Raw genomic sequence first — 27,604 nt, forward strand, 5'->3', positions numbered from 1 at the left:
AAAAAATTAAAATTTAGTTTTCCAAAAAGGTCTTGAGTTACTGATGAAAAATAAAAGAAAGTTTTCCTGTTTAAAGGACATTTTTTGACCTTGTGGAATCAAGGCATGCATCCATTTCATGCCCATTTTCTTGACTTGAATGAGAAAATTCTTTGTGAAGCCTTAACAGCAGTTCAAAATTATACGATTTTTTTTTTCTCTTAAATCTTGAAAAGGAGCCTGAAGCCGTCAAAACACGTTTAATAACATCAAAAGATCTTTTTATAGCGATTCTAATAATCTTAAAATAAAGTTAGCAGGCAAAGTTAGCGAGAATGTGAAAGGGGACTTTCTTTATGTACCTATCTTTTCCTGACGCCCTTCTGCTGGGTATAATATTTAGGGAAGTTGATCAAACAGTTTATGGTAACACACTTTAATTAAGGAGCAACTCGCCTCAATAGTAACCGAAACTTAAAAAAATAATTTAGATATAAAAAAAATTGGTTCATCATGCTGAATCCAAATATATAGGATTTGTCAAGTTTAAAGCTACTCATCAAGAGCTACGAGCCTGAGAATTTTTTTGTGTAATTACACTGGGTTCTATAATTCCTAAGCCCCCCCTTTCCCCCAAACAAATCAAAACATGACAAAAGTACTAAATTTATATATTATTCAGAAAGCATAACCTTTTCCCTCAAAGATCAAGAACCGAAAAATATAATTAAATCCATAGCCCTCCAATTGTTTTTTTTTTACAAGAGATATTTAAGAACACTATCCTACCTTCTTGTGCTTTAACCATAAAAACGACAAAAGTATTTATCAAATAATTTTGCTTTTACCTTCAAACAAGAGGCGATGAAAAAATTATCTAACATTTATCCACAGTATTGAAAAAAGGGAAACTTTTCTACTACCTAAAACTCAACTGCCTCTCATACACAGTTGCAAGCCTATTTAATTCATTTAATCGATATTCATGAAATGAATATTACAAAAGGATTTGTAGCCTATAAACTTGAAAACGCTTTAATGTTTGCAATAATAAAAATTAAATGCAATTTGTGAAATATGCACTTTGGACGTTTTGATTTAAAGTGGTCAAATGTCAATTCTACAGGCTACATTGATTGACTATCAATCACTTTCTACCTCCTTGAATAATCCAGTATAATCACAAGTCAAAAAATGAGCAACATATTTATATAGATAAAGTTGAAGACTAAATGGGGCAGGGGCAGATCCAGGATTTTCTTTAGGGGGGAGGGGACGCATAATAGGATGCTTGGATAAACTTACGAACAAAGAAATACCCTCAATTCAAAGAGAACTTCGACAATTATGCGACGTAAATCTTACACATTTACTTTCTATTATAGAAATCCCCTAAAAAACAATAATGTTGTAAAAACAACCTCACTTCGCAAAAAAGCAAACCCAAAACAAAAACAGACAGCCAAAAAAAGTAGTGATATCAATTTCTTCGCCTCAGTGGCCTCTTGACAGCCAGCATACACATAGTGTGTTTTAATTTCATCTCAACATTTTCTGAAAGTTTCGCCGTAATTCCCTAAGCCTTTTTAGAGTTGCAGGATCAAACATGTCTCCTTTTCTCAATAATTAAACCAGAATGTAAATACTGAGCAGCTTGTATAACTTAAATAAGTACGTGCTTAGGTTTGATTAGGGTTATCCTAGTTTGTATTTCAGAGAAGTGGCAGTATATTCATTAAATACGGGGCGAATATTTAGTTTTGAATATTTGATTGAAAAAACAGTGCATTGAGAGGACTTTCTATGGAATGCCCTTAGTTGTTGAAAGCGACCATTATTAGGATTCTTAGTCCAAGGATAGTTTTAGAAAGTAGCTTGAGCCACCAAATGAAAAACTAATAGGCCTACACGAACAGGATTTAATCATAAGCTGTGTAATAGCTCTACCTAAGTAAAGGCTTTACCAAAGCTTCTACTATTACTTTCAGGGAATGCTAAGGGGGGTATCAAATTAAATCAAAAGACTCTATATGCATCCACGTTGTCAAAACACCACATCTTCAATATTTCAAAAACAGTTAGGGAAGGATGTTAACCCAAGAAAGGTAAGCTTTCATGGAAACGGATGCATTGCAAAAAAAGACCACCCCCATATAGTAATATCATGATTAGTTAGGTCTATACAAATTTCACTGTCTTCGCTAAACTCCCTGTTGCTTTACAATTTAAAAACTATGCATATATGGGCTTTAGACCTCTATAATGAGATTCTATGATTGTTTTGTAGTTATGACCTAACTTCACTTACATAGATTTGTTCTTTCTAATAAACCTTCTTATATGACCTAAGATGGGCTGTTGGGGGTAGTCTTTCGGTTCAACATGGTCACCATTTTAAGATAGGTTAAATAATCAATGCAAAGCCAATCTTGTGTGATTTTGTACTGGTTGAAAAAAAAAGTGCAAAAAAAGATGTAATGCTGAAAGTTTACTTTTGGCTGCAAAGCCAATTTTTTCATCCCCATTCTTGTGTGACTTCAGGTGAATTGTGGGTAACTATACCACAGTAAGGTTTAAACAGGTCAACCTGCAGTATTTTGCGACGAGCCTTGGACACTCGACTTTAACTAGAATCAAGGCTAATAATTAGGCAGTTTTTTAATGGACTATTTTGTTTAGCAAAGAATTAAAACAAGTAGGTGCTTTCTTTGTTCAACACGTCACAGCTGTCACATGTAAAACTTGCATATACGAGTAAGCATGAGTAGGGTGTTTTTTTTCTGACTACGAGACTCAAAAACCTCGATGCTCAGTTACATTTTAATTTGGCTAACTTCCAAAAGAAGTAAACAAGAAACTGTAGCATATTGTAACGTAGCTTTTAAATTAATTTAAAAATCGATTTGTTTATTATACTGAGGATTTTGTTACCATTGGATTGATTCATTTTTTTATGTACTCATTGAGTGGAAATTGTAAGAAGTCTCATTTTTCATTCAACAATTAAGACATTAATATTATACTGGTTAGGTTTTTTTAGACTACAAGCGTTCTAAGATATATTTTTTAACTTCAGATTGTCTAAATACAAACTTTATTTAACTGGCTTTGCGTATCCTGGACATTCTCAAAACCTGGTTACAACAACATCTTGCTATTTGCATACGAGATCCCATTCAAGAAATCTCTGAGAAGCTAACCACTTCAGCACTAACAGAAAGTAGGCTGGTTACAAGAATTTTGATTATTGTTTGATGATAATGATGACCCATGGCCTATTAGTGGCTTTAGAAAATGTGGTTGACACTGGGGCAAAGAGGGTCATTTGTAGAAGAACTATCCTTGAACCATCCTTGTATGGCAGCCAATGGCGCCAATTCAACCAATTTAAATGTTGGTTTAAGGGGACGAAATGTATTAAATCTGATTGGGGGGGGGGTGAATTTTTCTATTTTTTTTTCAACGGAATGCCAAAAAGGGTGTGTTTTTTTTTAATCTGAGGGGTGGGTGATGACCATCCCATAGAATAGTGGAGAAAGATCTACCATCCTAGGGGAATGTATCTACCATCTTTGCAAATATTCCTCTTTTTTTACTATTACAAGCCTTGGAAAGCTCAATACTTAGCTACATTTCAATTTAGCAAACTTTCAAATAATTTGATTTAAGAAACCATGGCATACTGTAACCTATTTTCTAAAATAATTTGAAATTGGACTATTAATCGTCTATTTACTAAACTTTAATTTTTCTTCAATGCTGGATTCCTTTTTTAAATTTTTGTGGATTGGAAATTGCTGAAAATTTTGATTTGTTTTAGTCAGTTAAGACATCTTTGGCAGTTTATGTTCTATTAGACTATATCTGTCTAAAATATCTGTCCGTGGTGAAGTGAATAAGGAAAACAAAGTTGAAGAAGTTCAAAAACCTAGCACTTTACAGTGCTAGTGAGCAAATCCCAATTTTAGATGACATAAAAACACCTGATAAAGGGCCCCAAGAAAAAGACGAAAAAGCAAACTTCAACAGGACAAAAGACAAACCTCACGAAAATGATGTAAATGGTGTTAGTGGCTGTTCAATTTTGGTTGAAGAAAACTGACAAAGAAATATGGCAAAGTAGTTGTTTATAATGATAGAGTTGTGGAAATTGTAGAAAATGAAAAATCTAGTGTAAAGTTTTCCTCAACTGAAAATTCTCCCACTCATGGAAAATTTCCCCCGTAACTCAAAATTGAACAGCCACAGAGAAAATTCAGAGGAGGAACCTCAAACGTAAATCAGACGTCCCAAGGGGTAAGAAAAGGACCAGATATCAAAATAGTTTTGGGTCAGAAGCTGGTTGGTCGCCAATCACTTTCGAGCAATAAAAAAGGACTAAAATTTCCAATTTCTGATTGATATATTATTATTATTATTTTATTTCCCAAAAAGACACACATAGTGCTAACATGGAGTAATGAAAAAAACAAAAGGAAAAAGAAAAGATACATTCACTAATCTCACCACAAAAAAGCACTCAGTAAACTATTTTCACGATCTAGCGTATTCATAAAGCGAGACCGGCGTTCTTCAATGACTACAAATGGTTACACTATCCCCAACACTAAGCACAAGTCGTCGATTGCTCTTCCATAGAGGGATACCTAAAAGGAACTTCGCATAACGGAAATACAGTCGGCGAATAGCTGTTTTTTTTTGGCGAATAGCAAATTGTACAACTAAATTACATTTAATAGATTTATAAATTAGATCTTATTGGGTAGAAGGATATTGACTGATGACCAATTGTCAAAGGAGTGGGAGGCGAAACATGAGGAAGTTGATTTGTAATGTGAGGTGGAAGAGCACAAGATATGGGCTGTGCAAACATTGAGCGTGTCTGAAATTGCACCATCGGCTGGATACTATTCCTTGACGGTGTTCCTCTTTGCATCATCTGACAAGAAGGCTGTACCATTGGTGTTTGATTTTGAGCATTTCCGCCACCTATAAATATCAATTATAATGGAAACTCATTTTCAAATAAATGTCAGCAAATCATTATTTATCTATTAAAAACCCGAGGCCACAGCTTGAATACGCCACTGTCATCTGGTCGCTATATCACAAAAAGGTTATTGACAGAATAGAACGAGTCCAGAAACGCTTTGTAAAAGGACTTCAAGGATTCAGAAACCTTCCGTATGACGAAGCTCTGAATAGGCTCACTTTCCTTAAACTTGAGACAAGAAGAATGGTCTTAGACTTAAAAACCCTCTTCAAGATAGTTCAGGAGAATTTTGGGAAGGTAAAAGACAAGCTTGTTCAGATAACTCCCCAAAGCAACGCAAGATCGCAATTTGCAATTGGATCCTTTGAAGATGAAGATTGCAAGATCTAATTCTTACCATCATTCGTTCATACCCCGGGTCATCAGGATATGGAACAAACTACCGTTCCCAGTCGAAAAGATCAAATCACTGGAAGCCTTCTCCAATAACCTAAACATAAACATACCATATCTCGAGACTTTCAACGTAGGACGACTTTAAATGGCAATCGTGCCGCAGTCAAATCGCTCTTCGCCCTGCCATAGCATTTTTCTTTTAATAAGGTGTCAGTTATGTGGAAATTTTGTATTGAGAGGCGTGAGGAATAAAATTATTTATTTATTTATAAAAGGCAAAAACAAAAGCAAGAATAATAAAGTATCGCGGTCGTTTTGAGAGGGCCTTTTTTAAATTAGTGTTTGCTTTGTTTCAATTCGTCCTTAGGAATTTCATTGGTATATTTTTTTTACTGTTATTTACTTTTGTGCACAGAGGACGGTCGAGAGAAGGTCTGGACGGAAATGTCTGCACATTCATCCTTTCTTTCTTCACTGGCTGTAATTATCCTCGTTTTTTCTTCTTCGAAAGTTTTTTCCATTTTGTCAAGAATAGCTGGAGTGGTCTTAGAAACTATTAACCATTGTAATACTAACGTCAATAGACTAGATCCATCACAGTAGAATGGATGCCACACAGAATTGCTATCTTAAGTCCTTCAGGATGAGGGTTCTATTCCCGTTGCTGAGAATCTCAATACCTGGTGTGGAACTGGTTGGTGTGACTCGGCAAGCCCAGCCTTCTAGCATGTGGAGGCCATAAGCCTTTAAGGCTTGAACTTCGATAAACTCGGGTCTAGTCCACCACAAATTAAGCTTCTTTTTTTCTTTTTTTTAGATATCTGTACAATCTTTTTTTAGATTCAAAGAAGTATGACTAAAATCAATCATGTAAATAAAATATGTGACTAAGGGAATATATTTTCTGAATAGTTGAATTTCACTATAAATCCGGTTTTAGGTAGCAGCAGGCCAGAATGTGTGGCCACAGGAATGGTAGGTGGTGAATATCAGCCCAAAACGTAAGTCTAAAAGAATAGATTTATTGATAATTCGGCATCAGTGTAACTAGAGTTGCAGTTAAATGCCGCATCACGCCACACCGGTTGGTCATAAGACGTGGTAGGTGGTAAGGTGAATAGATTTGTTGAAAACTTGGCTTCAATTTAATCATAGTTATATTTAAATACCACATCTGACCACACCAGTTGGCCAAAAGAGGTGGTAAAAATCCAGACCACCAAATCTAAGTCTTGAAGATAATTGATCAAACAGTTCGTGGTAACGAACTGTAGTAAGGAGCGACCCGGCTCAATTGTAAACGAAACTTTAAAAAACGGAATTTTGATGCTAAAATATACGTCAGATTTTCATGCTGATTTTAAATATATAAGTTTCATCAAATTTAGTCTTTGTCATCAAAAGTTACGAGCCTGAAAAAATTTGCCTTATTTTAGAAAATAGGGGAAAACACCCCCTAAAAGTCACAGAATCTTAACGAAAATCACACCATCGCATTCGGCCTATCAGAGAACTCTATAGCAAAATTTTCAAGCTCCTATCTACAAAAATGTGGAATTTCGTATTTTTTGCCAGAAGACAAATCACGGGTGCGTGTTTATTTATTTTTTTTTCTTTTTTCTTTTTTCCCAGGGGTCATCGTATCGACCAAGTGGTCCTTGAATATCGCAAGAAGGGCTCATTCTAACGGAAATGAAAAGTTCTACTGCCCTTTTTAAGTGACCAAAAAAATTGGAGGGCACATAGGCCCCCTCCCACGCTCATTTTTTCTCCAAAGTCGACAGATCAAAATTTTGAGATAGCCATTTTGTTCCACATAGTCAAAAACCATAATAACTATGTCTTTGGGAAAGATTTACTCCCCCACAGTCCCTGGGGAGGGGCTGTAAGTTACAAACTTCGACCAGTGTTTACATATAATAATGGTTATTGGGAAGTGTACAGTCGTTTTCAGGGGATTTTTTTTTTGGTTCTGGGGGTGGGGTTGAGGGGAGGGGGCTATATGGGAGGATCTTTCCTTGGAGAAATATGTCATGGGGGAACAGAAATTCAATGAAAAGGGCGCAGGATTTTCTAAAGTTACTATAAAAAAAAACAATGAAAAAATAAACATGGAAAAGTTTTTTCAATTGAAAGTAAAGAATAGCATTGAAACTTAAAACGAACAGAGATTATTACGCATATGAGGGGTTCTAAAAATACTTTAGCATAAAGAGCGAAGTATTTAGGAGGAGATAAATACCTCACTCTTTATGCTATAGTATTTTTAGTAATTTCAACTATTTATTCTACGGCCTTTCTGATGCAGGGGTCATTCTTAAAGAATTGGGACAAAACTTACGATGTAGTGTAAAGAACGAGGTATTAACGAGCGTACAAGCCCCCTCATATACATAATAAAAATTAAAGAATATAAAAGTTTGTTACGTAAGTTAATTCTTAAGTTACGTATATTTTTTACTAATAAAAAAATTCGTTAAAAATTAAAATTTATAGTTGCCTTTTTATGTAACCGAAAAATTGCATGGCAACTAGGCCTCCTTCCCAATCCTTTATTTCTCAAAATCGTCTGATCAAAACTAAGAGAAAGCCATTTAGCCAAAAAAGGAATTAATATGCAAATTTCATTTTAATAATTTATGTGTGGAGAGCCAAAATCAAACATGCACTCATAAAAAACGTTCAGAAATTACATAAAAAAAACTAGTTTTTTTAACTGAAAGTAAGGAGCGACATTAAAACTTAAAACGAACAGAAATTACTCCGTATATGAAATGGGTTGTCCCCTCCGCAATCCCTCGCTCTTTACGCTAAAGTTTGACTCTTTACCACAATTCTGCTTTTTAAAACAATTAAAAGCTTTTTATTAGTGAAAAATATACGTAACTTACGAATTAAATTACGTAACGAACTTCTACATTTTTATATTTGTATTACGTATATGAGGATGTTTGCCCCCTGGCCAATACCTCGCTGTCTATACTAAAGCTTAAATTTTGACCCAATTATTTAAGAATGACCCCTGAATCATGAAGGCCTTAGATTAATAGTTGAAATTACTGTAAAGTTCTAGTTAATTGACTTCTTGCTATCTCAGAAAGGGTTTAGGTTAGGAAAATGAAACTTTCAGGGATGAATCTACAGACTAAAGTATGTCCCGGGAAGGTATTTATAAGCAACTACATCCACTCCTTCTCCCTCTAGAGGGCCCTGACCTTTGATGACCTTTAAAAATATGTGTGTTATAAAAGTGAAACCTTGCAAAATAGATCTTCTGCTTAATTGAAGTACAACAAAATTGTTTTCAGCTTCATAGCTTTGCTCAATTTCATTTTATGAAGTTTTAAAGATATGCAAATACATTTCCTAAATTTTGAAAAAAAAAACATTGATATGGCTAAAAATTCTACTCGAATAACAGGAATTGCATTTTCAGAACTAAAGGCAGAGAAAAAGCAACTAGTAACTGAAAATTAAGGTAAAATGTTGTTTTGTCAAAATTTCAATAGGTATAGACCTGTCATGTAGACAAATTTCAGGGCCCTCTAGAGGGAGACGGAGTAGAGGTGGGTACTTCAAATTACCTTTCCAGGACATACTTTAGCCTGTAGACCCGTCCCTGAAAGTTTCATTTTCCTAACCTAAACCCTTTCCAAGATAGCAAGAAGTCAATTAACTAGAATTTTACCGAAATTACTAAAAACGCTTTAGGGTAAAGAGCGAGGTATTTAGGAGAGGACGAACCCCTCATATGCGTAATAATATCTGTTCGTTTTAAGTTTTAGTCCTGCTCCTTACTTTCAGTTGAAAAAACTTTTCATATTTATTTTTTCATTTTTTTTAATAATGCTAGAAAATCCTGCGCCCCCTTCATGGAATTTCTTTTCCCCAATGAAAATCCTCCCACTTCGCTAACTCCCCTCAGCCTCCCCAACCTAAATAACCCCCCTAAAAACGTCTGTACACTTCCCAATCACCATTACTGTGCATAAATACTGGTCTAAGTTTGTAACTTGCAGCCCTTCCCCCGGGGACTGTGGGGAAGTAAACCATCCCTAAAAACATGGTTATCATGTTTTTCGACTATGTTGAACAAAATGGCTAACTCAAAATTTTGATCCGTTGACTTTGGGAAAAATATGAGCGTGGGAGGAGGCCTATGTGCTCCCCAATTTTTTGATCACTTAAAAAGGACACTAGAACTTCGTGAGAATGAGCCCTCTCACGACATTCTAGGACCACTGGGTCGATACGATCACCCCTGGGAAAAACAAACAAATAAACACGCACCCCTGATAGATCTTCTGGCAAAAAATATGAAGTTCCACATTTAGATAGGAGCTTGAAACTTCTACGGTGGGGTTCTCTGATACGGTGAATGCGATGGTGTGACATTCTATGACTTTTAGGGAGTGTTTCTCCCTTTTTTCAATTTTTTTTTTTGTGTGTTTCAATAGAGAACTGAAAATTAGAAACAATTAATCAATAAAAAAAATACAACGATTCATACAAAGAAACGCTAATCGCATCTATTCATAAAATGTTATATCTATTCAAAATTATTAGTTGTGGTGAAAAATTAATTTGTTTCACTTAGTTTTCATTTTGCAGCCAACATGTTACATGATTTCCTTTTAACACAAGTTAGACCATGGTCAAATAGTAAAGACAAGAGCGCCATCTATTTCAAAACAAAAGATAAAATTTCCGAGATTTAAAGCATAGACTAACAATGTGGTGTCTTTCTTGCCATTGATAGCATTGTGAATTTCAAGTGCAATAGAATTTACTTGTAGCATTCCGTTTTGGACATTTTGCTAGATAGCTTGAATCCTTTTTACAAAATACCCTCTTCTATGGGGGCTGTTTTGCCTTGTACGTAAAATGCTGTTAAAAATTACGCCCATATTCTGTTTTAGTTTTGTCTGACATCTGTAATTTTTTTTATTAATAACGTATTGGCCTGGCGTTGGTTATTCCATGGACATTGTGCAGGTTTCAAGGTGATGAGATTAATACTTTGCGATATTTGATATAAAATGCTTTTACATTCTTATTTGAATGTAATAATATATAATGAAATTTTTTTATAATCAATAAGAAAAAAAATACAACAATTCATACAAAAGAGCTGCTATTTGCATCTATTAATAAAATAATATATCTAATCAAAATTATTAGTTGTGGTGAAAAATAAATTTGTAAAAAAATAAAAATTTTAATAATTACAAAATGGTCTTCCCTAGAAAATCAAGAAAGAAATTCAAAAGAGAGCAAATAATTTAAGATTTAAATGTGTCGGACTGGACATAAGACCGTTGGCCTAGAGTAATATCCTTTTTTTAGTTCAGGTTCAAATCTTGAAGTTTGGAAATTTCCATCCGAAGGTCCTCTTTGCACTTATTTAGAACTTTACTGTTTAAAACTTTAGCAGAATGAAATAATTATTCTGAATCTTAGCAAACTATGTCATTTTAAGCTGAATCCCAAGCTTTAACTTGCCACATTTCTTTGAACTAAAATGAGATGGATTTCACAAAAAACTTAACAAGTTTTTCCAAATAGGAAAGACTTCAGCATTTTGAGTTTCTAAGGAATTTGATAATAGCCGGAGCTGGAATAGTTCCATAATGCTGGATAATTATCAATAAAGCGCTGTATATAGAAGCCTTCGTAAACATTATTGTTTTCAATTCAATGCTAAGACTTCAACTAGAACAAAATGAGGCGGTAGCAACGCCGTGAGATTTAAAAAAAAAATTTCGTTTAGCTTAGGTTTAATATTCGATAGTTATCTTTTTCACTTGTTTGTTTTTTTTTTTTGAATGAACACGGAGGAAGAAACTTCAATTTCACGGTAGTAATTTACAACTTATTTAAAGAAAAGAATTGGGCTTTAGCTTATGACTAATGTTTGCTATTTCTCTTTTTCAGGTTCTCTTTCAAGTCAGCATGATGGAAGAAAATCTGATTCCAAGTAAGTAATTTTTTAATTATTCAAAGAAACAAACAATAGTGCTAAAGTTCGCTTTAGTTAATCTTATAATAACTAAGATAAGCCTGTATTATTCATGCATCCAGAGAAACAGGTCAGTTTTCTTTAGTATATCCTTGCCTTTATGGTTTTATTCCAAAGATAGAAAAAATATCAAGTGTCACCCAATACCAGATGACACTGATATCCTGATGACTTAACCGCGTTAGCTACTTGTCCCACTACACTTATTCCGTAATTTACCGGTAAAACTAACTGGAGTTTAGAATCAATAATCATGCAACATAATGTTTCAAAAGATATTTCATGTTCATCAGGAGCGTAATTTGCTATGGGCCAGGGGGGGGGGCAACAGCCTCCTCCAGATCACAGTTTGCCCCCACTCCCAGCTAAAGTTTATTTTCTGCTAATAATCTTGTAATAACTAAAATAAGCCTGTACAATTCAAGCATCCAGAGAAATAGGTCAGTTTTCTTTAGTATATCCCTGCCTTTATGGTACTTTATGGCTCATTTTTTCTTTTTTCACTGCCATTTTCACTGGATTTAGAAACATTGGCTCCAACTTCCCCCCCCCCCCAGGATTTTGAAAAAATTACAACACTGATGATTAAGATCTAATGAAAAACCTGGATTTCAATTACCAGCGTTCTCATATTCAATTATTTTATTTTTCATGTTTTTAGTTCTTTTACTAGGAATAGGAAAAAACTGGTTATTATATAAATTGTCCAGAACTGCTTTTTCCTTTGTCTACGAATCAATCGGTTTTAATATTCTACGGCAAAATTCTAGCGGCATTGTGGAGTTTTGAAGAGCCTATTTTGCATTGTATTTGCTAGTATGTTTTCATATTAAATGCAACCATAATATTTCGTTATATTTGTAATTAACGTAAAATTAAACCAAGCTACCTTTAGATACTAGATATTTTGGGGTCGTGAGAAACCAGTAAGCTCCATACCTCAAAGTCCATATCCACCCCGTTGATGTTACCATCCTCAACAGGTTTTATAACCCCAGCATGCAAAAGCATAGTGTAGAAATTAATAATGGGCTGTCGAACTTCCAGTTGCACCAGGGAATGTCTTTGATAATTTACTTCGTCCAATTTATTCAACAGCCAATTGACAGGCATTTGGCCTAAAATGATGATTAATATGAAACTTAACAATTTACGCATACAGCCAAATAATTACCCTCTCAAAAGAGAGAACGAATTTTTTTTCAAAGTTTTTTGTTTCAGAAAAAAACTGAATTGGATGATAGAATTTAAACTTGTAAATTTGAACATGCTATGCATAGAGGGGAAAGTCAATAATTTGTGAAGAATTGGGACTAAATTCAAGCTTCAGTATAGAGTAAGGTATTGACGAGGGGGCAAACCCTCATTCGCCCCCTCGAATCTCTCTCTTCCACAGACAGAGAAAGAGAGAGAGAGAGAGAGATTTTTTTAACACAAATGCTCAAGAAAACACACCCCTTTCAATGGAAATACTACGAGAATATTTTTCCGGACAAGGTCGTATCCAAAGGGAGGGAGGGGGTTTGAACTCTACCACCAACCCAGAATGGTTTTGGACTGTAAAAATGCAAAATGTATCCATATAAAAATATTTTGATGGACTTTCTAAAGTTTTTGAACTCCCCCCCCTAAATAAAGTAAAAATACCCCCTTTCTAGGCAGAAGTAATTAATTTAAAACACAAATCAACATGCGACATGAGCCAACAACAAAATGGTCCTGGAGAGGCAAGAATGACTGCAAATGGTGTCAGTCTCTCATGCAGAAGTTTCCCTTCATAGAATTTCTTTTAGTCCCTCAAAAATAGAATAACTTGAGGATTCAGTATTAAACAAGGTTGAACAAAGCACCAAATAAAAGGGGTTAAACTAAGAAGTGACCGTCAAGAATCGAAAGACACTTAAATATTCACACGAGGCACTAGATACCCAATATTTAGTTAAAAATACCAGTTGCATGGACTGGTGAGGGCCAAAGAATCAACAAGCGCTCTCTTTTGGATTTATACCAATTCGGACCAAAATAATTTACAACCGTCCATAATCTAAACTAACAATTTCATACAAGAATACCTCGAATATTTTTGCACCGCAAATCAGCATCAATAAATAAATGAAACCCAAATTGAACAGAAATTACAATAAAAAACCAAGTCAAACTCAAAACGAACAGAAAATAAAATGATTATTATATGGGAAAATTAAAATATTATTATCATAAAATGATTATAATATAAAATATTATATTATTTTATAGATTTTAAAATGATCATATAAAATGATCATTATAAAATATGATTATCATATGATCATAATGATTATCATAGGGGCTGCGAAAACTCGCAGCCCCTACACCTACCCAAGGCCAGAATATAATTTACACTTTACTGAAAAAATTCAATGTTAATAACTTTAATAGATACAGGGATATACATACAAGGATAGTTGTTCATACAAGGATGGTTGTTCATACAAGGATAGTTGTTCATGCAAGGATGGTTGTTCATACAAGGATGGTTGTTCATACAAGGATAGTTGTTCAAACAAGGATAGTTGTTCATACAAGGATAGTTGTTCAAACAAGTATGGTTGTTCATACCAGGATGGTTGTTCATACAAGGATGGTTGTTCATACAAGTATAGTTGTTCATACCAGGATAGTTGTTCATACAAGGATAGTTGTTCATACAAGGATAGTTGTTCAAACAAGTATGGTTGTTCATACCAGGATGGTTGTTCATACAAGGATGGTTGTTCATACAAGTATAGTTGTTCATACCAGGATAGTTGTTCATACAAGGATAGTTGTTCAAACAAGTATGGTTGTTCATACCAGGATGGTTGTTCATACAAGGATGGTTGTTCATACAAGGATAGTTGTTCAAACAAGGATAGTTGTTCATAACAGGATGGTTGTTCATACAAGGATGGTTGTTCATACAAGGATAGTTGTTCATACAAGGATAGTTGTTCATACAAGGATGGTTGTTCATACAAGGATAGTTGTTCATACAAGGATAGTTGTTCAAACAAGGATGGTTGTTCATACCAGGATGGTTGTTCATATAATGATAGTTGTTATTAAAAGTATAGTTGTTCCTAGATTTAATACATTTTGTTCCCACAACCCAACATTTAAACTGGTTGAATAGGCACCATTGGCTGTCATAAAAGGATGGTTGTTCATACAAGTATAGTTGTTCCTGGATTTAATACATTTTGTCCACTCAACCCAACATTGAAATTGGTTGAATTGGCACCATTGGCTGTCATACAAGGATGGTTGTTCATACCAGGATGGATGTTCATATAAGGATAATTGTTCATACAAGGTTATTTGTTCATACATGGATGGTTGTTCATACAAGGATAGTTGTTCAAACAAGGATGGTTGTTCATACCAGGATGGTTGTTCATATAATGATAGTTGTTCCTAGATTTAATACATTTTGTTCCCACAACCCAACATTTAAATTGGTTGAATAGGCACCATTGGCTGTCATAAAAGGATGGTTGTTCATACAGGGATAGTTGTTCATACAAGGATGGATGTTCATACAAGGATGGTTGTTCATACAAGTATAGTTGTTCTTAGATTTAATGCATTTTGTCCCCTAAACCCAATATTTAAATTGGTTGACTTGGCACCATTGGCTGTCATACAAGGATGGTTGCTCATATAAGGATGGTTGTTCATACAGGGATAGTTGTTCATACATGGATGGTTGTTCATACAAGGATGGTTGTTCATACAAGTATAGTTGTTCCTAGATTTAATGCATTTTGTCCCCTAAACCCAACATTTAAATTGGTTGAATTGGCACCATTGGCTGTCATACAAGGATAGTTGCTCATATAAGGATGGTTGTTCATACAGGGATAGTTGTTCATACAAGGATGTTTGTTCATACAAGGATAGTTGTTCAAACAAGGATGGTGGTTCATACCAGGATGGTTGTTCATACATGGATGGTTGTTCATACAAGGATGGTTGTTCATACAAGTATAGTTGTTCCTAGATTTAATGCATTTTGTCCCCTAAACCCAATATTTAAACTGGTTGACTTGGCACCATTGGCTGTCATACAAGGATGGTTGCTCATATAAGGATGGTTGTTCATACAGGGATAGTTGTTCATACATGGATGGTTGTTCATACAAGGATGGTTGTTCATACAAGTATAGTTGTTCCTAGATTTAATGCATTTTGTCCCCTAAACCCAACATTTAAATTGGTTGAATTGGCACCATTGGCTGTCATACAAGGATAGTTGCTCATATAAGGATGGTTGTTCATACAGGGATAGTTGTTCATACAAGGATGTTTGTTCATACAAGGATAGTTGTTCATACAAGGATAGTTGTTCAAACAAGTATGGTTGTTCATACCAGGATGGTTGTTCATACAAGGATGGTTGTTCATACAAGTATAGTTGTTCATACCAGGATAGTTGTTCATACAAGGATAGTTGTTCAAACAAGTATGGTTGTTCATACCAGGATGGTTGTTCATACAAGGATGGTTGTTCATACAAGGATAGTTGTTCAAACAAGGATAGTTGTTCATAACAGGATGGTTGTTCATACAAGGATGGTTGTTCATACAAGGATAGTTGTTCATACAAGGATAGTTGTTCAAACAAGGATGGTTGTTCATACAAGGATAGTTGTTCATACAAGGATAGTTGTTCAAACAAGGATGGTTGTTCATACCAGGATGGTTGTTCATATAATGATAGTTGTTATTAAAAGTATAGTTGTTCCTAGATTTAATACATTTTGTTCCCACAACCCAACATTTAAACTGGTTGAATAGGCACCATTGGCTGTCATAAAAGGATGGTTGTTCATACAAGTATAGTTGTTCCTGGATTTAATACATTTTGTCCACTCAACCCAACATTGAAATTGGTTGAATTGGCACCATTGGCTGTCATACAAGGATGGTTGTTCATACCAGGATGGATGTTCATATAAGGATAATTGTTCATACAAGGTTATTTGTTCATACATGGATGGTTGTTCATACAAGGATAGTTGTTCAAACAAGGATGGTTGTTCATACCAGGATGGTTGTTCATATAATGATAGTTGTTCCTAGATTTAATACATTTTGTTCCCACAACCCAACATTTAAATTGGTTGAATAGGCACCATTGGCTGTCATAAAAGGATGGTTGTTCATACAGGGATAGTTGTTCATACAAGGATGGATGTTCATACAAGGATGGTTGTTCATACAAGTATAGTTGTTCTTAGATTTAATGCATTTTGTCCCCTAAACCCAATATTTAAATTGGTTGACTTGGCACCATTGGCTGTCATACAAGGATGGTTGCTCATATAAGGATGGTTGTTCATACAGGGATAGTTGTTCATACATGGATGGTTGTTCATACAAGGATGGTTGTTCATACAAGTATAGTTGTTCCTAGATTTAATGCATTTTGTCCCCTAAACCCAACATTTAAATTGGTTGAATTGGCACCATTGGCTGTCATACAAGGATAGTTGCTCATATAAGGATGGTTGTTCATACAGGGATAGTTGTTCATACAAGGATGTTTGTTCATACAAGGATAGTTGTTCAAACAAGGATGGTGGTTCATACCAGGATGGTTGTTCATACATGGATGGTTGTTCATACAAGGATGGTTGTTCATACAAGTATAGTTGTTCTTAGATTTAATGCATTTTGTCCCCTAAACCCAATATTTAAATTGGTTGACTTGGCACCATTGGCTGTCATACAAGGATGGTTGCTCATATAAGGATGGTTGTTCATACAGGGATAGTTGTTCATACATGGATGGTTGTTCATACAAGGATGGTTGTTCATACAAGTATAGTTGTTCCTAGATTTAATGCATTTTGTCCCCTAAACCCAACATTTAAATTGGTTGAATTGGCACCATTGGCTGTCATACAAGGATAGTTGCTCATACAAGGATGGTTGTTCATACAAGGAAGTTGTTCATACAAGGATGTTTGTTCATACAAGGATAGTTGTTCAAACAAGGATGGTTGTTCATACCAGGATGGTTGTTCATATAATGATAGTTGTTCATACAAGTATAGTTGTTCCTAGATTTAATACATTTTGTTCCCACAACCCACCATTTAAATTGGTTGAATTGGAACCATTGGCTGTCATAAAAGGATGGTTGTTCATACAAGGATGGCTGTTCATACAAGGATAGCTGTTCCCAGATTTAGTACATTTTGTCCCCTCAACCCAACATCTAAATTGGTTGAACGTCATGTGTCATTGAATGTATGAATGTATCAAAGAATGCTGTAAGGAAAGGTTTAAAGGAGACAGGAACTTTCTGAGAGGGTGTAAAGAGGGAGGCTTTGAATAGAATGGGACAGAGGACGAGTGTCTGAAGCTGTGTTGTCCTCAGGTGGCTTGGTGCTGTGGTGAGTTGATAGTAGTGGAAGTAGCAGTTTCCCTAACATTGAATGACACATGAACATTCAACGATAGTTGTTCATACAAGTATAGTTGTTCCTGGATTTAATACATTTTGTCCCCTCAGCCCAACATTTAAATTGGTTGAATTGGCACCATTGGCTGTCATAAAAGGATGGTTGTTCATATAAGGATAGTTGTTCATACAAGGATGGTTGTTCATACAAGGATGGTTGTTCATACAAGGATGGTTGTTCATACAAGGATGGTTGTTCATACAAGGATGGTTGGTCATACAAGGATGATTGTTCATACAAGGATGGGTGTTCATACAAGTATAGTTTTCCCCAGATTTAATACATTTTATCCCCTCAACTCAACATCTAAATAGGTTGAATTGGCACCATTGGCTGTCATACAAAGATAGTTGTTCTTACAAGGATAGTTGTTAATATAAGGATGGTTGTTCATACAATATGGTTGGTTATACAAGGATGGTTGGTTATACAAGGATGATTGTTCATACAAGGATGGTTTTTCATACAAGGATGTTGTTCAATACAAGTACAGTAGTTCCCAGATTTAATACATTTTGTCCCCTTTAAAAAAAAGGGAATCCAGCATTGAAGGAAAACTACAGTAGAGTAAATAAACGATTAATTATCCAATTTCAAATTATTTTAGAAGATATATTACAGTATGCCATGGTTTCTTAAATCAAATTCTTTGATTTAAGAAACCCCCTAGGATGGTAGGTCTTTAGTTTAATTAGAAGGTCATCTCTCACACTTCAGATTTAAAATAAAACACTCTTTTTGGTATTTTGTTGAAAAAAAGCAACCAAAAAATAGACAAATTGCTCCCCTCCCAGATTTAATATATTTTGTCCCCTCAACCCAACATTTAATTGGTTGAGTTGGCGCCATCGGTTGTCATACAAGGTTAGTTGTTAATACAAGGACGGTTGTTCATACAAGGATAGTTGTTTATACAAGGATGGTTGTTCATACAAGAATGGTTGTTCATACAAGAATGGTTGTTCATACAAGTATAGTTGTTCCCAGATTTGACACATTTTGTCCCCTCAACCCAACATTAAATTGATTGAATTGGCGCCACTGGCTGTTATAAAAGGATAGTTGTTCATACAAGGATGATTGTTATACAAATCACCCCCTTTGTCCCAGTGTCAACCACATTTTCTAAAGCCATTAATAGGCTATGGGTTATCATTATTGTCAAATGATAGTCAAAATTCTTATAACCAGCCTACTTTCTGTTAGTGCTGAAGTGGTTAGCTTGATCAATACTCAAATATTGTTTTTCAGGCTATGATTATCTGTGCAGGCTATAATTACCAAGTCTTCAATTCCAAAAGGATAGGGCAGACATTATTAACATATTCCATATATTCAAAGGCATTGATGATATAAGTACATCCCAGTTCTTCACATTCAATGACAACAATAGGACCCATTATCATCCACATAAATTATACCCTTCACTTGAAAAAAGGAAAATAGGCCAACATTCATTTTACAGCTGAGTCTGGAAGCCATGGAATGACCTTCCAACATTTCTAACAGATAATATGAATACATTCAAAACAAAACTAGCAGAAACACATTTTCAGAGTAAATCATTTTTAAATCCTTTATAGTATTATTTGTCAGTGTTTGTTGTAGTTGTTCATATATTTGTTGTGACAAGATTATAGCTTATTGTATTTTAGGATTAAAATAAAAGTAGTTGGGTCTCTACAAATTTTTATACTAGGTCTTATCACAATTCAATTTGAGAATATTTTTTGTTTATTGTATTAGTTTTTTGTGATCTGTATGTTTTCATAGTGAGCTATTTTGTATGTGTGTATTATGTTGTCAACATTGCCATAACTTCTTCTTTTCAAGGCAAGCTTGCTAAAGCTTACTGTATTTTGGTGTTAATAATAATAATAATTGAAATGATTTTAAAATGTAGACAACAGTGAATGGAAACATAATAATGGGATTAATAGAAAAATGCTAGATTACATTTTACAAATTAAGAATTTAATTATTTTGCATTTTCCTTTTTCTTTTTTTTTACATATCCTAGGGCTACATCTAAGATCAATGGGGGGGGATACAGTGTTAGAAAAGTAAACATGATAGTTTTTAAAGCTAGAAAAGAAGGAGTCTATTCTAATGTTGGACTACTAGTTTTGATTTCATTTGTATGTTTTCTCTATATGTGGTCAGTCACATTAAATTTACCCCCCCTCCCAAAAAAACAAAAACAAAGAACAAGACAGATTGTGTCAGTAACATAGAGTAAAATTCTAATTGAGAGGCTTTTGTCTATCTTAGATAGCAGTCAAAGAAGGCAAATAAAACTCAGAAATGAACCAAGAGACTTGATGATCCCCTGGGAATGAATTTCGAAAAACCTATTCCTACCCATCCCCTCAAAAAAGCACTGACATTTTACAGTCTGTGTAATAGGCCTAGCAGTTTGAGAAATTATTTGTTTAAATTGAAAACAATAAAATGGCATAAAATTCTCCTGAAATAGTAAGAACTGTATTATCAGAAACTAGCCCTAGGCTAGTCCCAATGGAAAAGAGACAAAAAAAATACTAGGCCAAAGTGTTTTTTAACACATTAAAAAAGACTAGGTAGGCTATAATCCTATCATCTAGACTGGGCCAGTCCAATCTTTGGTAAAATTCTAGTTTAGTGACTTTAGTTTTATCTCTCATATCTTATTTAGTGCTATCTCAGAAAGGGGTAGGGTTAGCAAAATGAAACTGTCAGGGATGGGTCTACAGGCTAAAGTATGTCCCAGGAAGGTATTTTGAAGTATCTACTTCTACTCCCTCTCCCTCTAGAGGGTCCTGACCTTTGATGACCTTTAAAATATGTGTGTAATAAAAGTGAAACCTTGCAAAATAGATCTTTTGCTTGAATGAAGAACGGCAACAAAATTGTTTTCAGCTTCACAACTTTGCTCAATCCCAATTTATAAGGTTTTAAGGATATGCAAATATATTTCCTAAATTTTGAAGAAAAAAAACATTGATATGGCTCAGAATTCTACTCAAAAAACAGGAATTGCATTTTCAGAACTGAAGGCAGAGAAAAGCAACTGGTAACTGAAAATTAAGGTGAAATGTTGTTTTGTCAAAATTACAATAGACAAAATGAGCTGTCATGTAGGTGAATTTCAGGGCCCTCTAGAGGGAGAAGGAGTGGAGGTAGGTAGTTTAAATTACCTTCCTGGGACATACTTTAGCCTGTAGACCCATCCCTGAAAGTTTCATTTTCCTATCCTACCCCTTTCTGAGATAGCAAGAAGTCACTATACTAGAATTTTGCCCAATCTTCTAATCCACAGGGATGAGCAAGGGGCAGAGATAGTAGCTTAACATCATTTTCCAGGGTTATATCTTAGGTTATTTCTGAAAGTTACCTTTATCTAACTCAGCTAGGTTTCTTTCCAAAGCAGCAAAAAGCCACACAACTAGGACTTTACTGCAGTATAGGTGTAGTTTAGGGCTATATCTGGCCCAATAGCCCTGGGGGCAGGGGGTTTCCATGTTAGTAGGGCATTACACACACACCTGTAATCACTAGCCTACTATAAGCCTATGTCTGAGTATAGATTGAGAATTCAAAGGATGAAATTCTTTTTCTGGTAAATATGCCTAGCCTACAGCAGATTCTACATCTGATTTAATTTACACATCAAACTTAAAGCCTTGAAATAGATCATGAAGTAATATAGGCTAGCCTACTTTGTTATTTTTTGAAAACTTTAATCAGAGAAATAGACTAGGACTCATACCAACTTTTTATCTGATTCTTTTTAGATTTCAAAGTAACCTTAACCTATCTGTAAGGCCTATGGTATCATATCAAAGTGCCTGTTGTGATTGAAAACAACATTTAATAAGGAATAGCCTATTATGCTATTATTATTTTACCAAAAGGCTAGATCCATAGCATTCATCTCAATAAAAGAAACATGTGCCAAGATTAAGAGAAATATGGCAAAAATATGCTAGTCTAATATGAGAAAAAAATCATTAGGCCTTTTCTTTCCCGCCATTTTTTATTTTGAATATGGCCGGTTTCTTATCGAAAGTGATAAAATCCCTTTCGGGAAAGCTTTCGCGAAAGTTAGCTTCTGCGCTAACTACATACGAAAGTCGCGTGCACGATTGGGAAAATAAACGCTGACGTTGATGTTAACTCCCCTCTTGCTGTTCAGCCTAGAGGACGTTCTATGGCAAGTCGATTCTTACTTCTTAATAAATAGTAGGAGGAAATCGTCTTTCCTGAAACTCTAATTCAAATGTCCTTTAATCTTGCAATTATTGTCAGAAACTGTATGACAAGACTAACTATCATACAATTTTCTTCTTCACTATCAAATCCTCCTAATAACATATATAGGCTCGACTGCACTTTCTTCTGTCTGAAAAATTCGGTTATTTCACGTCTTTCTTATTCACTTTCACGGCACATTATCATCAAGTATTCTATAGTTTCTGATGCACCACACTTAGGACATTCCTCACTCTGTCCCAAAAATTTTGCTTTGTAACAACCAACTCCAGCATGGTCCCCCTTTTAGCTGAATTGTTAGATACTATATTATACTGTGGTAGCTGCTGAAAATAAATAGACAGGTCACTGAAATGTTTTGGTAAAACTTCGGTAACAACAACTAAATGGGGTTTGCGTTGCTTTATTAGCTCACTAAACTCTCCCCATTTAGATGAAAGGCAGTCTGCATTTGTATAAGTCACCAAAAACTTATCGCTCAGACATTTCAACTTATTTAGTGAGTCACTCTTCCAGGCTCACGTAGCTGTTAGGGGTTTCACGAAAAGAGTTATTATTCACGAGGGTTAGTCCGTTTTTGCTACGTTTTATCTTCCAGTTACTTTCGCCAGCGTCCAACTTTGATTTCAGCTCTTGTTTCAGGGCATCGTACTTCTTTTATTCCATCAGTTCAATGATAGTACGGTCATGAGAGACTTTGAACGAGGGGTACGTAGCTTTGATGCTAGCAGTCTCGGACATCAGAAAGAAATAAGCTGTATCTCGTTCTACCAATGTCTTTGAACATCAACTTAATAGGCCTGATCTAACCAGGCATATATTTACCATGTCTAACTGAGAAGCTACATTTCGCAGGACAAAGTACAAGTAGCTTTTCGTTGAAAAATTTGCAATCGGTCCCGTTTTGTTGCCTCCGAGAAGGCAAAGTAGCGTCTTCTGCTAAACCAAACACATCAGATTTTTCTATTTTTCCACAAGATCTGACACATAGACTGAACTTAAGTTCGAGCTACTGTCACTGATTCCTCGTCCTTTTTCACGAATTTTTCAGTTAGGCTTTTTTCCAAGCTCTGACACTTCACTCCAATTAGGTTCTCGGTGAAATGCTGGACGTCAGAAAGTGTGCAGTTATTTGTCAGGTCTTTCTCAATTTCAGCTACTTTCCGTTGGATATGCTCTAATAAGGCGCAAAACTTATCCTCCATCACCTTAAATGACGTTTGCATTTCACTCCTCAAAATATGTTTCATTTCAGCAGATTTCAGTCCTTGGTAGATCGAGTTTTTCTGTTGTTTACATACGGGACAGAACCAAAGTGACCCGACTCTGCGAGTCACTTTTGTGAATAAGTTGTATTCCGGCTCTGTCATTTCCAAACATCCGATACATGCCCAGGATTAGCATGAGTCGCAAATCAGTGCAAAGTCGTTATCTTGCAATTTGGAGTCACAATCTTAGAACTCATCAACAAATTTTTTAGACGAACGTCTTGGTCTTTTCTGGGCAACTAAGTTAGACGGTCCTTTATTTTTCTCCATGACTGTACCGTTCTAATAGTGACAAAGTGTGCGCACGTCAAGTTTGAAACCAAGAGCGCATGTGGGTTAAGTCAAACAGAAAGGTCTTTAAATGACAAGATTGACCTTAAAAATGCGAGTTAGGGTAATACACCAGTCTATAGGGTCACTTATTAATAAATCAGGTAAGCAGATTGTAACACTTGGGTAACACTTGGTTAAGATAAGTAGACAGCGTTGTAGCGTTCATTATGTTCAAACTGGGTTACTACGATATGGTTACTGGGTATATTGCACCCCAGATAAAGAGCTCCTTTATACCAAAGAAAAATAGGAGAATATTGTTTTTTTTTTTGTGAGCATACACACTGAATATCTATTTCACTAATGATATCCAAGTTAATAATAGACAGCTTAAGAATCAAAAAAATATGTCTATTCTATAAAATTTAAAGTAGCTTAAGCTTTTTTCATACTTACAGTATTATGTTTTATACCCCTTTGAAGATACCTATAATTTTAACCCACTCTTCGGTAGTATTTTAATATATTATCCCTTCTCCAATAGAGAAAAGCAATAGGCAAGACCGGGTTTCACATGGCATGTACAAATTACCTTTCAGCAATTGCTACTTAGTAAACATTTTTTTATCCTTATCTGCAAATCTTCCTATTTCCCTTCCCCCCACACACAAAAAAAAAAAACAAGCAAGAAGCTAGGCTCAAAAGATTCAATTTAGATGTTTACCAAGTCTTGAGACAAAGAAAAATCTGCGGAAAAAAGTGCGAAAGAAGTCTCAGAGGAAAATTTCATGTGGTTGTCTGCAAAGGTGATTAAACAAACCTCAGGAATGAAGATGTCGTCCTTCTTATATAGGCCAAAACTATGGAAAATAGACTATACTTTGGTCCTAATATCATCTTGGTGAAATTAGAGGACAGATAATAAAGGTAGATACAAAAATTATATCATGGGTCAAAGAGGCGGTGAATGGGTTAAAGTTTGGGCGAGAAATACTTGGCTCTAGCTCTGGAAGACATCCCTTCGGAAGGAAATCCCTCCGCTCACAATCTAAAAGTGGAGTTACAAGAGGAGCTATTGGGGCAATGTATCAAGAACCTAAAATGACTTCTCTTTTTTTTTTTTTTTTTTTTTTTTGAACAAATCATGTTTAATTTGTTTTGAACAAATCTGCCAAATACGCGATGTCTTCTTGGGAATAGATCAAATATTGTCTTCAATCTGGATTATTGCTTTCTAGGAACTGTAAAACTGAAAAAAAATCAGTTAATTCTTGTTTAACATGCACTTTTTGTCATTCGTTGAAAGTTTTGATCGTCGCCATGGCACAATTGTGCCGATATACGCGTATTGAATGCATTGCTTCTTATTTTGTTTTCTGCAGTAATCACAGAAAAGTGATTGGTGCATTCTATCGGTCAAAATCTTTGCTACTAGGTATTGTCAGACGATAACATAGTGAATTAATACTACCTTTTATACGAGTAAATGTTGCTGACCTTCTTATGAAAAAGAAAAACAAAAGTCACCAATGTTTAAGGATTTATATGTGGAATTTTCTACTTCACATTCGATTAACAAATCAATTTGTGTGTTGCATATTCAGAATAGAAAGCAATATCGATAGATCTGTAATTATTGACGCTGTATTGATCAGTACAAGGATGTTCAATACCATGTCTATAGAATATCATGCCATGATTTTACTCGAAGGGAAGACGGGTCCTTCCCTCCCCACCACGACCAAATATATACTTTATATTTGACTTTAGGACTGCTGCGTCCTAAAATCTATCCTCTAGGATTTGGATCGGTAATTTTCACGCATGATAATGCGTAATATGATGACAACTCAGAATAAGACAAGATAAAATTTATTAATATAAAAAAATCATTAACATCAGAACACCAAACACCAAATACTACTATAAATTTCGTTACCTGTTGATAGTTGAAATTCAACTTTGTCATAGACCGAATTTCATTTTTAAAATTTGTTTTAAGATTTTTTTTTGTCGGTACTTGTCTGTTCTAGCGCCAATGTAGAAAGAAGCTAAGTAGAACCGATTTCTTTGTTAGTTTTTTCAGCTTAGGGTGACACTAGACAAAGACAAGTGACGGAATAGATTCACTGTTGTTTCATTCACTGTTTTCTCACAAACTTACTAAAAGGAAATAAGTTTTTTTCAGTTAAAAGGTAACAAAGACTATGGTTATCATAGGCAGCGCAATAGTACTGCCTAAGTAAAGAGTAATGTGGGCACAGTGACACAATTTTGAGATAGCCATTTTGTTCAACGTAATTGAAAGGTCCGGAAATTATGTTTTTGATTATGAACCCCCCCCCCCCCAACAGGCCTCAGGGCAAGGGTTGTAAGTTATGCCCTGGAGGCACATAAGGTATATATAACAAAGGTGATCGTATAAACCTCGGAGGGGGCTCATCGGATTCATAACCAGAACTTGTAGGTCCCTTTTTCAGATTCGGAGTGATCGGAGGGTGGATACCCCTCCACGCACCTCGTATTTTCCGAAAATGCATGTGATAGTAGTAGTAGTAGTAGACAGGTTTAATAGCAAACCTTGACAGCTATCGCTGATTTGCGTTTCTTTACAACACATTCAAAATCAAACTACACTTGTAAATATAAATCAAACTATAAACATTAACTCTTATTGTATATTGCTTTCTCTTGCTTTCTCGTTCTTGCTTATCTTGCTTTCTCGTTCTTGATGGTAGAGGTTGATCAGGTAGAATGTCACGGTGCTGAGATTTAGAAAGCAAGAACTTTCCAAAACTCATTATCAGAGTTTCGTACCGGTCTTGGAGTGACGGAAATCCTAGCAGTTCCACAGCCTTATCGTAGGAGAGTCACGGCGGCCCAAGATGATCGATACCGCTCGCTTCTGAACCGATTCAAACTCCTGACAAAGATATACTGTTCTAAGTGCTGAGGGCACCCAAACATGGCACGCATATTCCAGAATGGGGGGGGACGTACGCTATGTATGCATACTTAATACTCTCTGTGTTCGCACTGAACCTACGCATACCGTTTAAAGTCTATAGACTAGCGTTTGCACATTTAACCACGTTTTCGATATGTGCGGCAAAGCTGAAGTCATTGGAGAAAATAACACCAAGGATCTTGATACTGTTTGTTAGAGGGAATGGAAAAATTGGCTCCATAACATCACTTTTTAGCGGGTTAAAGCGCACTATCATCGAATTGTTCACATTAATCTCAAGATTTAGCTCCGCGCACTCTTTCGTGAAAACACTGAAAAAATCTGAACTAAATTGTGGCGTCACAACTCCGTTTTGTACTAAATATTTCAGAATAAATGACAGGTCGTCCACGAACTTGTAGCGGTCGTCATAGTCAGATATGAGGAAGTTAATTACAGACAAGAATACAGTAGCTGCAAGCTTAGTACCGTGAGGGGCTCAACAGGTGGATGAGGACCATTCGGAATTACTATAACCTTCGTAGAGAGCAAACACACGCTGCATCCTCTGACTGAGAAAGTCCAACACGAGCGTAAGAGTCTTTTTCTTGGCCCCCATTAGCTTGAGATTAAGGGTAGCTACAATGTGATTGATTAAATCAAATGCCTTTCAAAAGTCTATGGCACCAAGGTCTACAGAACTCTGACCTTTTTCGACCCAATTGAGGAGACTATCGTACATCCGCACTAGATACACTGAGGTATTACAGTCTTTCAGTCCACCGTATTGTCTCTGGTCGATAGATTCCTTGATTTGATCAAGTAAGACCTCATGATAAAGGTCTCAGTCACTTTTGCAAGGCATGGTGTTTGCGAAATAGGTCTAAGTTCGTCACAGCTCTTAGGGTTGGTAACCTTCGAAATTTGGAGATGGCCATTTGTTGCCGTAGAAATATCAAAAAAGCTCATTTGATCGGGAATTGAAAGGGC

At 35.4% G+C, this 27,604-nt stretch overlaps 1 protein-coding gene and 1 long non-coding RNA gene across 2 annotated transcripts in view; one reads left to right on the plus strand and one right to left on the minus strand.

Moving 5' to 3' along the window:
• LOC136042599 (uncharacterized) lies at positions 1-21,890 on the minus strand. The gene is made up of 3 exons (XR_010621359.1): positions 21,763-21,890; positions 12,327-12,505; positions 1-4,968 (listed from the first exon to the last, which is right to left on the minus strand). It is a non-coding gene; the product is annotated as an uncharacterized LOC136042599 (long non-coding RNA).
• Positions 1-27,604, plus strand: part of LOC136042589 (uncharacterized) — a 478,776-nt gene that overhangs the window by 198,851 nt on the left and 252,321 nt on the right. The gene's annotated exons all lie outside the window — the stretch shown is intronic.

This window comes from Artemia franciscana, chromosome 2 (genome assembly GCF_032884065.1).
Source record: "Artemia franciscana chromosome 2, ASM3288406v1, whole genome shotgun sequence".
NCBI classification, from domain to species: domain Eukaryota; kingdom Metazoa; phylum Arthropoda; class Branchiopoda; order Anostraca; family Artemiidae; genus Artemia; species Artemia franciscana.